This window comes from Salmo trutta, chromosome 8, assembly GCF_901001165.1.
Source record: "Salmo trutta chromosome 8, fSalTru1.1, whole genome shotgun sequence".
Lineage (NCBI taxonomy): Eukaryota > Metazoa > Chordata > Actinopteri > Salmoniformes > Salmonidae > Salmo > Salmo trutta.
The window spans coordinates 4,444,204-4,458,016 of NC_042964.1; positions in this window are offsets into that span (position 1 = coordinate 4,444,204).

Here is a 13,813-nt window from a genome sequence, read left to right on the forward strand (position 1 = left end):
AAAATTGTTGTTGCATGTTGCATTTATATTTTATATTTTTGTTCATTTTCTCTTTAGAAATAGGCAGACTAGCATGGAACTTGGTACTCACCAAACAAACACTAATCTGGTACAGTATCAATTGTTAAATCAAAAGTACCATATCGCTAATCGTGACAACACTGAATAGACAGTCTCATCTATTTTTAGGCCAGAAAATGGCTCACGAGGCCTCATAAATCAGCACAGCAGCTCAATGACATCAGCCCATGTGTAGTTGACATAAAGGTTAAGTGATCAGACTCATCTCTCTTGTTGAACACCACACTTTGGTCCCAATGGTAGGGTCACTCAGAGATACTAGCTAAGGCCTACCCTAATTCTTATTTAATTAATAGAAAAGCCTCTCTTTCTTCCCAGCTAACAGCAAACGTTCCCACAACTTTATAGAACGTTCCCTTAAGAGTCTCATTTTGTCGTTACCTATAACCTTTTCATAGGAATGTTCCAGTGATGTGCAAAGACTGTTTCCAAGAGACCATTCCCTTAATGTCAAACAGAACATAGCCAGAACATGGTTGCCATGTTCTCACAATATAAGATAGGAATGTTCTAGACACGTTTAATGGGAACGTTGCAGGAACATTTCAAATCAAATCAAATGTATTTATATAGCCCTTCTTACATCAGCTGATATCTCAAAGTGCTGTAGAGAAACCCAGCCTAAAACCCCAAACAGCAAGCAATGCAGGTGTAGAAGCACAATGGCTAGGAAAACCTCCCTAGAAAGGCCAAAACCTAGGAAGAAACCTAGAGAGGAACCAGGCTATGAGTGGAGGCCAGTCCTCTTCTGGCTGTGCCGGGTGGAGATTATAACAGAACATGGCCAAGATGTTCAAATGTTCATAAATAATAACAATCACAGTAGTTGTCGAGGGTGCAACAAGTAAGCACCTCAAGAGTAAATGTCAGTTGGCTTTTCATAGCCGATCACTGAGAGTATCTCTACCGCTCCTGCTGTCTCTAGAGTTGAAAACAGCAGGTCTGGGACAGGTAGCACGTCCGGTGAACAGGTCAGCGTTCCATAGCCACAGGCAGAACAGTTGAAACTGGAGCAGCAGCACAGCCAGGTGGACTGGGGACAGCAAGAAGTCATCATGCCAGGTATGATACCCTCGGACAGAGCCAAACAGGCAGGATATAACCCCACCCACTTTGCCAAAGCACAGCCCCCACACCACTAGAGGGATATCTTCAACCACCAACCAACCATCCTGAGACAAGACCGAGTATAGCCCACAAAGATCTCCGCCACGGCACAACCCAAGGGGGGGAGGGGGGGGCGCCAACCCAGACAGGAAGACCACATCAGTGACTCAACCCACTCAAGTGACGTACCCCTCCCATGGACGGCATGGAAGAGCACCAGTAAGCCAGTGACTCAGCCCCTGTAATAGGGTGAGAGGCAGAGAATCCCAGTGGAGAGAGGGGAACCGGTCAGGCAGAGACAGCAAGGGTGGTTCGTTACTCCAGTGCCTTTCCGTTCACCTTCACACTCCTGGGCCAGACTACACTCAATCATAGAACCTACTGAAGAGATGAGTCTTCAATAAAGACTTAAAGGTTGAGACCGAGTCGGCGTCTCTCACATGGGTAGGCAGACCATTCCATAAAAATGGAGTTCTATAGGAGAAAGCCCTGCCTCCAGCTGTTTGCTTAGAAATTCTAGGGACAGTTATGAGACCTGCGTCTTGTGACCGTAGCGTATGTGTAGGTATGTACGGCAGGACCAAATCGGAAAGATAGGTAGGAGCAAGCCCATGTAATGCTTTGTAGGTTAGCAGTAAAACCTTGAAATCAGCCCTTGCCTTAACAGGAAGCCAGTGTAGGGAGGCTAGCACTGGAGTAATATGATTACATTTTTTGGTTCTAGTACTAACTGAAGTTTATTTAGTGCTTTATCCGGGTAGCCGGAAAGTAGAGCATTGCAGTAGTCTAACCTAGAAGTAACAAAAGCATGGATTAACTTTTCTGCATCAATTCTGGACAGAAAATGTCTGATCTTTGCAATGTTACGCAGATGGAAAAAAACTTGATATGTTCTTCAAAAGAGAGATCAGGATCCAGAGTAACGCCGAGGTCCTTCACAGTTTTATTTGAGACGACTGTACAACCATCCAGATTAATTGTCAGATTTAACAGAAGATCTCTTTGTTTCTTGGGACCTAGAACAAGCATCTCTGTTTTGTCCGAGTTTAAAAGTAGAACGTTTGCAGCCATCCACTTCCTTATGTCTGAAACACAGGCTTCCAGCGAGGGCAATTTTGGGGCTTCACCATTTTCATTGGAATGTACAGCTGTGTGTCATCTGCATAGCAGTGAAAGTTAACATTATGTTTTCGAATGACAACCCAAAGAGGTAAAATATATAGTGAAAACAATAGTGGTCCTAAAACGGAACCTTGAGGAACACCGAAATTTACAGTTGATTTGTCAGAGGACAAACCATTCACAGAGACAAACTGATATCTTTCCGACAGATAAGATCTAAACGAGGCCAGAACTTGTCCGTGTAGACCAATTTGAGTTTCCAATCTCTCCAAAAGAAATTGGACCTTAGCCCTTGTCACTGTAACCAAGGCTATTATAAGGCCCTGATTGTTGAACAACTGAGCCATTCACAACTCTTTGTCTGTTGGCAAGGTTACAGACACTCACAAACAATTCCTTTAACATACAGTGTTTTCAACTTACATATTTGACACACTTTCACATACATGATTACATTATGTCTGCTCATTTATTATTCAGCATGTCCTCACCTGGGATTTGAACTCATTCCAGTCTTTCTGCTACCACGTCTGTGTCTGTTAATCAGTTCATATTTTATTTATCATAGTGATGTAAATCTCAGCTCTGTTAAATGCACACTCAAGAAAAACTATTTTATTGACGATAGTGATTCAGGAGTATCATTAAAACAGGGTTATATGCCCAACCAACATTAATCAACTATACAAAAAGCCCTAAAATTGCTGAAGTAAGTAAATAAAATCAACGATAAGAAAATAGTCAGATTAACTGACACGGACATGGTGGCGTGGCAAGAAGATTGGAATGCATTGAACCAAGAGGTTGTGAGTTAAAATCACAGAGGAGGACATGTTGAATAATCATCACTGTATAAATGAACATACACAATGTAGGCTATGTCAAAGTGTGACAAATATGTATGCACGTTAAAAGCATTGTTTGTGAGTGTCCCTAACCTTGTCGACAAACAAAGAGCTATAAATAGTTCGTTGGTTTACCGGTAAGACCATTGATTGACTTTTCCACAGTAATACGGGGGTGCTGTGATGAAGGTGACGACTGATACACAGGAACGTTCTCGAAATGTGTCTAGAACATTATTATATTCTGAGAATATGGCAACCATGTTCTGTGTAGCTCATTTGGTAGAGCATGGTGCTAGCAATGCCAGTGTTGAGGGTTTGATTCCCACGCGGAACTGGTAAATAAATAAGATAATGTATGCAATCACTAACTGTATTTTGCTCTGGACAAGAGTGTCTGTTAAACGACTAAAATGTAAATGTTTCTGTGAGGCCATTCACCCTTAAAAAAAAAAGAACAATTTAAATGTCTAATGGGATGTTGATGGAATATTCTAACCCTCAGAAAACTGGACACGTTAATGTACTTGCAATGTTCTCATGAAACATGTCTAGAACATTTATATTGGATATTCTGAAAACATAGCAACCACGTTCTGGATAAATTCTGTCTGGCATTTAGTGAATGTTCTCCTAACTCTAACGCTTAAACATTCTAAATAGGTTCTTAGGAGGTTTTTTCTAACATATACAGACTGTTCCCCCTTCCTAAAGGAAAACTGGACACTCAAACATCTGGGGAACATTACGGGTATCATAACAAAAACGTTCTCTCTCCATATAATTGTTAGCTAGGTTGTAACTTCAGTCATCTTTCTCTTCTCTCATCATAGTGGTAGGTAAATATGATGGAAATGATGCAGCATTGGGATTATATATTTTTTAATGGGATATGAATTATCCATCCTGGCTTTTTCACACCAGCAAACTAATTTGCCTTCGATCTTATTGGACAGAACACCATTACCCCGCTGAGTCCAATCAGTGCTGTAATCAACCCGGCTGAGATCGATCACAATGGTCAGACGTAGATTCAAACCTGCAAGACTGTGACGGCGCTGCCAGCCAGAAGTGTTCTGCTATAATACTCCCAATATTAACATTTACACGGCTGGAGATGTGCAGCTTGTTCCCTTTGTCAATTTCAGTCAGATTGGATTCACTCAGGGAAAGGTAATTGAAGAGAAAGCTACTTTTCGCATGAACATGGCTGCCTCGGAGATGGGTTTGTTTCCTTCCCAAGATCCCTCCCTCCCTCTCCATCCATAAAATGTGTTTTATATTGCCAGTAAAAAGATATCGCACATGACCGGGAAAGTTAGGGATTTACAGCGATGTTTATTTCCATTATGGGCCTAATTTTCCAAAAGGGTTTTTCATGCATGACTATTGTGCTGAATTAAAAGCTCACTTACTTATAACACTACACTGCTACTACTGTGTAGACCAGGCCCACCTCCTGACAGAATTATTCCTCTCAAATCCAATCTCCCTCTTATGAATTTTTACTCAGGTTCTGTGTAGGGAAAACATATTAAACCCTGCTCTGAATAGCCATTTTTTTTTATTTCCCAAGCTACCACCGTAGGAAGCATATAGGTTAAGTTATTAAAGAATCAATAAGGGAGTAGACGTTTTAGACTCACACACATACGCTTCCTGTAATTTGTTAGCCAATTGGCCTGGCGCCATCTTGGCCCTGTAGCATAATTAGGTGTCTTATCTTCTTAGTGTGTGGTCCTCTGATACACAATGACCCCCTGCTTCAAATACCAGGGTGCAAAACGCAATTACTGTACTAGAGAGGCTGACTAGAAGGCTCTTATCACTGCCTTTTCTCCTCTTAATTAACTTATATAAAAAATGATTTCTGGCCCTGCAATGACAAACGCAGGAATTGGAAGTGAGAGAAGGAGGACGTGTGGCAGTGTAGTGTTACTCTCGAGACGCAATTATCTAAATCAACATCTTTTTTTACCTCCTCTCACTTTCGAAAAACTTAATTGTTATTTTGGGTTTATACTGAGAGAAAATGTTATTCCTGGAAGTTAGAAAACAATTGTGTAGTCTTAGCTGTTGCAGAGGCGAACAGAACTGTGGGCAGTCTAGGCAGAATACACTGTGTGTGTGTGTGTGTGTGGTTAGGGAGGAGAAGAGGCCCATAGCTCTGTAAAGTAAGTCTCCTCTGTTATTACCATTAACTCTGAGGAAAGAAATGTTGGACTTTTATTCAGAGACAGGATGTCACGTTTTATTTTCATTTGACCTTTATTTAAGAAGGCAAGTCAGTTAAGAATAAATTCTTATTTACAATGACGGCCTACCCCGGCCAAACCATAACCCGGACGTTGCTGGGCCTATTGTGCACCACCTTATGGGACTCCCAATCACAGCCGGTTGTGATACAGCCTGGAATCGAACCAGGGTCTGTAGTGACACCTTTAGCACTGAGATGCAGTGCCTTAGACCGCTGCGCCACTCGGGAGCCCCAAGGGCTCATTGAACTCCCCATAAGAAGCAAACATGGCAGACATCACTAGACTAAACCCTTACGCTACACCATATGATGGTGTATGAATAACTAATTTAGTGGATATGCAGGCATTTTCCTATCCTATAAGACTCTATGCCTGCCAACAGCTGTATCCACTTGGACAGCAACCCTGTAGTCATTAGGCCAATTAGCTTTACACTCTGTCTTTCTGCTGTTGTCAGCATCCAACATACGATTGTTGTGACATTTGTTTTTCCAGTAGCGATGCCCCACCGAAACAGCTTGCTCTGAAAATCCTATTGTCACGACCCAGCAGTTGAAATGTTGTGTTGTCCTTCGGGGTGGTGGGGAGGCAGACATACCGTTCAGACACTACCTCCATCCATCCACTCGCTCTCCTCCACTATCCAGCGGGGCTGGCTGACTGAGTGTGTAGCCTATCAAGTGGTGCTTTTGTGTATCTCAGCAAAAACAGCTTGAGGACCCAACGTGAACCCTCTGCACACTTATCTCGTGTGTCAGACAAACCAGCTTAGAGCAGCATTGTTCTAACTGATATGCCTCTGTCTCTCTCTCGCTCTCTCTCTCTCACTCTGTCTCTCACTCACTCTCTCTCTCTCTCTGTGTCCCTTTATCTCTCTCCCTTTGTCTCTCTCCCTCCCTCTCTCACTCTCTCTCTCTCACTCTGTCTCTCACTCACTCTCTCTCTCTCTGTCGCCCTTTGTCTCTCTCCCTTTGTCTCTCTCCCTCTCTCTCACTCTCTCTCCTCTCTCTCTCTCTCTCTCTCTCTCTCTCTCTCTCTCTCTCTCTCTCTCTGTCTCACTCTCTCTCTCTCTCTCTCTCTCTCTCTCTCTCTCTCTCTCTCTCTCTCTCTCTCCTCTCTCTCTCTCACTCTACCCTCCAGGCCCTACTATGGAGTCTGGGCTCCGGCAATTTCCTTTTACCCAGTTAGGCTACGCTTCATAACAAACTTGACATATACATTTATCCCATCCCCAGCCTCACAGAGCAGGCTGTTTGGCAATTTAGTAGAATAGGCATTCCTGTCATAAAATTAGCAACGCCACATTACTGAATTGGATTTTTGGTTGTTGTTGTTGCTGTTGTTGTCGTCGAGGCAGTGGCAGTTGTCGCCGTGGCGTCAGGCGCTTAAGTCCTTTGTAGACTCTTTGTTCTGTGTTCAAGAATAATAAAAAAAACTGTCAAAACTCGACCCCAAGCATTGAAGAGACAATATAGAAATAATACCTGCATTTAAGGAGAATAAAAGACAAAACAATATGGAAATTGTCTACTAAAGCTATTCAGCGGAAAGTGATATCTTCGTAGTGTTGAATTATTTACACAAAGCACTATGTCAGTGAGAGGACAATGACAATAAAAAAAAAGCTTTGCGTTATAGGTTCCCCAATAAAAACATATACTAATAATCATAATTTATTTAAAGCTCTGTAAAGCAACAGTAACAACAACAACTGTTTTAAAACAACAACATTAATCATCATGAGGTCATCGGTCAAGAGACTAAAGGTTGACAAAGTTCATGACTTGATTGAGGAGGTCAAAAAGGGAGAGAAGGCAGCTGCTGGTAGCATGTAGTCGTCACGTTGTCTCACCATCCACACCTTCTGTAGTAGAGATGAAGTTTGAGTGTTTGTACTAAGCTGCGGGACTAGTAGCAAGCTAGCTACTCTTCAATACTACCAAATTGCAGCACCCACTTGGCGCTAGAAAACACATCACACTTCAATAGTAATTTAGGAGAAGCCTTATAACTTAGTCCTCCATACAGTCAAGGTCATCTTTCATCGATCTACGCAGGCTTCTCTCCATCTCCAACCTCCGGACAATAGGCATAATCAAATCGAAAGATGTTTGAGATTTATGCTAATGCTAGTCAGCTAACATTAGCTAGCTAGCTAGCTAGCCAACTAACATTAGCTAGCTAGCTAGCTAGCTAACATTAGCCAGCTAGCCAGCTAACGTGCTGGATTCAAACTATTTGACTGTATTAATAAGCTAAATCAATAGTGAATTAGTAAAAAATAAAAAAGGTTTGTAGGGAAAAATGCTATAAATTGTATATGTTGGCAAAATGTACAGGAGCTCTCTGCCTTAGGTTTCCAAGAAAACAGTCACCAGACTTCTAGACCCCCCCCCGATCAACCAGTCACCAGACTTCTAGACCCCCCCCATCAACCAGTCACCAGACTTCTAGACCCCCCCATCAATCAGTCACCAGACTTCTAGACCCCCCCGATCAACCAGTCACCAGACTTCTAGACCCCCCCGATCAATCAGTCACCAGACTTCTAGACCCCCCTGATCAATCAGTCACCAGACTTCTAGACCCCCCCATCAATTAGTCACCAGACTTCTAGACCCCCCCATCAATTAGTCACCAGACTTCTAGACCCCCCGATCAACCAGTCACCAGACTTCTAGACCCCCCCGATCAATCAGTCACCAGACTTCTAGACCCCCCTGATCAATTAGTCACCAGACTTCTAGACCCCCCCATCAATTAGTCACCAGACTTCTAGACCCCCCGATCAATCAGTCACCAGACTTCTAGACCCCCCCATCAATTAGTCACCAGACTTCTAGACCCCCCCATCAATTAGTCACCAGACTTCTAGACCCCCCCATCAATTAGTCACCAGACTTCTTGACCCCCCCGATCAATCAGTCACCAGACTTCTAGACCCCCCCATCAATTAGTCACCAGACTTCTAGACCCCCCCATCAATTAGTCACCAGACTTCTAGACCCCCCCGATCAATCAGTCACCAGACTTCTAGACCCCCCCGATCAATCAGTCACCAGATTTCTAGACCCCCCTGATCAATCAGTCACCAGACTTCTAGACCCCCCCTTGATAAATCAGTCACCAGACTTCTAGACCCCCCCATCAGTCAGTCACCAGACTTCTAGACCCCCCCCGATAAATCAGTCACCAGACTTCTAGACCCCCCTGATCAATCAGTCACCAAACTTCTAGACCCCCCCTGATCAATCAGTCATCAGACTTCTAGACCCCCCCCCCCGATCAATCAGTCACCAGACTTCTAGACCCCCCCGATCAATCAGTCACCAGGCTCCTATATGGGGGGGGGGGGGGGGGGGTGCAGGATTGTGTGTCTCTGCGTCTGTGTTTATGTGTTTGTGTGTGTGTGTGTGTGGTTGGTTGGTTGGTTAAGACTAGGGTAGTCAGCGAACGATGATGATGCACTAGTATTTAATGCCAGGGTCCTTGAAGAACACAAACTACAGCAGCACCAAGATAATAAAAATAATTTATTTTATACGCCAACCTTCAACTGCAGCTAATCTGAGCTCTGCAATAAAGAGAAACAATGCTTTGGAAGGAGAATGACATCGTTAATTTCAAGTCTTAGTGTTTGTGTGTGTGTGTGTGTGTGTGTGTGTGGAAAGAACCAGACTCTTTCTTTTCATCATTCCCGAGGACTCATCTAGTGAAGATTACTAGTTCAAATAAAGATTAGGTCGTAATCATACCAGATTAATTCTCTGCAATGTATGTGTAACATACACTATATAACCAAAAGTATGTGGACATGTGCTCGTCGAACATCTCATTCCAAAATCATGGGCATTAAAATGGAGTTGGTCCCCCCTTTGCTGCTATAACAGCATCCACTCTTCTGGAAACTATAACCAATAGATATTGGAACATTGCTGCGGGGACTTGCTTCCATTCAGCCACAAAAGCATTAGAGGTCGGGCACTGATGTTGGACGATTAGGCCTGGCTCGCAGTAGGTGTTCTAATTCATCCCAAAGGTTTTCAATGGGGTTGAAGTCAGGGCTCTGTGCAGGGCATTCAAGTTCTTCCACATCGATCTCGACAAACCATTTCTGCATGGACCTCGCTTTGTGCACAGGAAAATTGTCTTGCTGAAACAGGAAAGGCCCTGCTCCAAACTGTTGCCTCAAAGTTGGTAGCACAGAATCGTCTAGAATGTCATTGTATGCTGTAGTGTTAAGATTTTCCTTCACTGTAACTAAGGGGCCTAGCACGAACCATGAAAAACAGTCCCAGATCATTATTCCTCCTCCACCAAACTTTACAGTTGGCACTGTGCATTCGGCCAGGTAGTGTTCTCCTGGCAGCCACAAACCCAGATTTGTCCGTCTAACTGCCAGATTGTGAAGCGTGATTCATCACTCTAGAGAACGCGTTTCCACGGCTCCAGAGTCCAATGGCGGCAAACTTCTCCAGCCGACACCATGAGCAATGTCAAGCGATCTTAGGCTTATGTGTGGCTGCTCGGCCATGGAAAGCCATTTCATGAAGCTCCCAACGAACAGTTCTTGCGCTGACGTTGCTTCCAGAGGCAGTTTGGAACTTGGTAGTGAGTGTTGCAACCGAGGACAGACAATTTTTACACGCTACGTGCTTCAACACTCGGCAGTCCTGTTCTGTGAGATTGTGTGGCCTACCACTTTGCAGCTGAGCCATTGTTGCTCCAAGACGTTTCCACTTCACAATAACAGCGCTTACAGTTGACCTGGGCAGCTCTAGCAGGGCAGAAATTTGACGAACTGACTTGTTGGAAAGGTGGCATCCTATGACAGTGCCTGGTTTAAAGTGACTTAGCTCTTCAGTAAGGCCATTCTACTGCCAATGTTTGTCTATGGAGATTGCATTGCTGTGTTCTCGATTTTATACACCTGCCAGCAACGAGTGTGGAAGAAATAGCCAAATCGAATAATTTAAATGGGTATTTTGTATATACAGTATAGTGTGTCTGTATGGGAAGTGATTTATTTCACAACCTTGTCTTTCCACTATCCACTACATTTACTTTCAAGCCACTGCTGGGCTAATCAATAAAAGTAGTGATATTGTATGAAGGGTATTTGTTGGAGTCAGCAGAGGTGGAGAGTAGAGTATTGTGAAATGTGCTTGAAGTCAATTGCATATCTGAGGAAGCACACCGACATCTCCCTCTCTCTTTAGCTTTCTCCCAGCCCTCTGATTTGAATCATGACAGTGACTGAATGCCATAAAACTACGACTGCACCAAAGAAAAGCAAAAGCCCAGCTCTGTTCAGAGAGACTGGATGAAGTCTGGCTTTTCAATTTTCATGTTATAGAATGAGAAGTTGACACTTGGAAGGTAGAGTCAATAGTTTTTGTGTTTTTCTTTAAGAGATAATGCTATCTCTAGTGCAGGATAATATAGAGGCTTTCCTTTCCTGAGACCAGACCATATCGACTAATTTATACCATCCATTTTCTGAGGTTCTTTGAAACCAACCTTTTCTCCATATGCTTTGTGTATAGTCCGAGGGATTTGCTCCCCTTTTAAGTCTTAAGCCCTTGACCTTTCAAATGAAACAAGTGTTTAACAATAGCCAGAGAAATATGAACTCCAACAAACACAAAAGAACAACTCGTCCATGTGATAACCAAATGAACAAATGCAATGTCCAACTTCCCATAAGCTGGGCTTTAAAGCATCACAGGGGGTTGTGTGGCAGCAGAAATAAATGTTCCAGATGAGGTGAATTTAAATCCGTCTGGGTGGGAAGTCTAACTTTAAAGCCGTAATCCTGGAGTAGAAGAGCATGAGCGTGACAATGAACCGTTTGACAACAGTGTCAGGGAGGGGAAAAGAGACAATATTTTTGGCCTTCTTATACAGTACCTCGCTGGCCTGGTAGCGTGTTTGGAGTGCTGGTACTGGCAGGCATAGTCTGCACCCTAAATGGCACCCTATTCCCTACTTAGTGCACTATTTTTGACCTAGGCCCTGGTCAAAAGCAGTGTACTACACAGGGAATAGGGTGTAATTTGGGACAGACCCATGGTTATAATGGGTTTTAGTTTAGCAGCTGGCAAACACATGATCTCAATACTCTGGGGAAACGGATCCCTTTTTGGAGTGTATCAGGCACTGGGATTTCATTTAATACTCTGGGGAAACAGAGCTTTTTGGAGTGTATCAGGCACTGGGATTTCATTTAATACTCTGGGGAAACAGAGAGCTTTTTGGAGTGTATCAGGCACTGGGATTTCATTTAATACTCTGGGGAAACAGAGGCTTTTTGGAGTGTATCAGGCACTGGGATTTCATTTAATACTCTGGGGAAACAGAGAGCTTTTTGGAGTGTATCAGGCACTGGGATTTCATTTAATACTCTGGGGAAACAGATTGCTTTTTGGAGTGTATCAGGCACTGGGATTTCATTTAATACTCTGGGGAAACAGATTGCTTTTTGGAGTGTATCAGGCACTGGGATTTCATTTAATACTCTGGGGAAACAGAGAGCTTTTTGGCAGTGTATCAGGCACTGGGATTTCATTTAATACTCTGGGGAAACAGAGAGGTTTTTGGAGTGTATCGGGCACTGGGATTTCATTTAATACTCTGGGGAAACAGAGAGCTTTTTGGAGTGTATCGGGCACTGGGATTTCATTTAATACTCTGGGGAAACAGAGAGCTTTTTGGAGTGTATCGGGCACTTGGATTTCATTTAATACTCTAGGGAAACAGAGAGCTTTTTGGAGTGTATCGGGCACTGGGATTTCATTTTGTTTCTGCTAGATAGTGGATGGTAAGAAAATACAATAGAGTACCCCAGTATGAGTCATAATACCCATAAAACCTAGCGGTAAAACAAGGAAATAGTTCCAATCGTTCTTTCCACCATTCATTTTTCCAATATGGGATTTTAGAAACCCTTAAAATAAGCAATGTGTTTCGTATAGGCTTACCCTGGCTTGACCTTGTAAATCTCTCTAGGACAAGGTGGCTTTAATCAATATATTTGCCTGTATTTACCCCCTCCCAAAAAAATGAAATGGTAATTAGCTTCTAATGTGGCTATCATAAAGAACTACAAATGCAACGATGATCTGGATGAGACTGACAAATCGAGGCAAAGGTAAGAATCTCTGGATTAACAATCTAATGTCAGCTAAATGTAGGATGGAATAAATTGTTACATTTCTTTAAAGGGACAATTCTGTGAACTGTCTAGTGCAAGTTTTAAATTGACACAATACCTGTTAGCAAAGGTGTCAGCTAGAGATGATGTGTAGGAGCTTGCTGGCATTTGTAGTCTTGCATGATGTCTACCTTGATGCTAATTAACATTTTAGAATCTGAGAGGAAATAGAGCCAAATACATTGATATAACTCACCTTGTCCGAGAGAGATTTACATGGTTATCAAAACGTCACGCCAGTGTAAGCCTACACAAAACACAGCCCTTATTTTAAAGGTTTCCTAAATTTCCCTATGGGAAAAATGAATGGTGAACTATTGGAACCATTTCCCTGTTTGACATCTCCACCGTGGGGCTCTATACGTTGATGTTTTAGAGTCACTGGGGGTGAAAAACAGTAGAAAACACCATGGGAGAAGGATTGGACTTCTTCATTGTAGTCAAAAATTCAACAACAGTGTTGGATATGCGACACAGGTATTCATCATTAACTATATCACAGATTATTACTTCTTGATTGGGACTGCTCGATACAGCCCAATGACAAGAGGAGGTCCAATCTTTGATTTAAAAGGCTTGATATATGTCCAGTTTTGAAAGGTCCTCTGTCTTTCAACCATACTAAATATTCAAGGTGGATTATTCAAAGTGTTTGGAAATGGCAACCGGATTTGAAATGGCACCCCACTTCACAAATGGCATTTTCCAATGTATTATTAATTTTCCATTTTATATTACTGAATTTATGCAAATGTTCACAAATAATTCATATACAGTACATATATAAAGTAATGGGATCTAGTTGTGACTTCAAATCGCCCAGAAGCAATGTGTTCTTCCTTCAAGCCTCTCAGATGCCTACAAAACAAACAACATGTTCTTCATTGCAATATAGTAAGGCTTATTCTCGTACAGTAAGGCTTATTCTCATATCGTAAGGCTTATTCTCCTATTATAAGGCTTATTCTCATATTATAAGGCTCATTCTCCTATTATATGGCTTATTCTCATATAGTAAGGCTTATTCTCATATAGTAAGGCTTATTCTCATATAGTAAGGCTTATTCTCATATTATAAGGCTTATTCTCATATTATAAGGCTTATTCTCATATAGTAAGGCTTATTCTCATATAGTAAGGCTTATTCTCATATCGTAAGGCTTATTCTCATATCGTAAGACTTATTC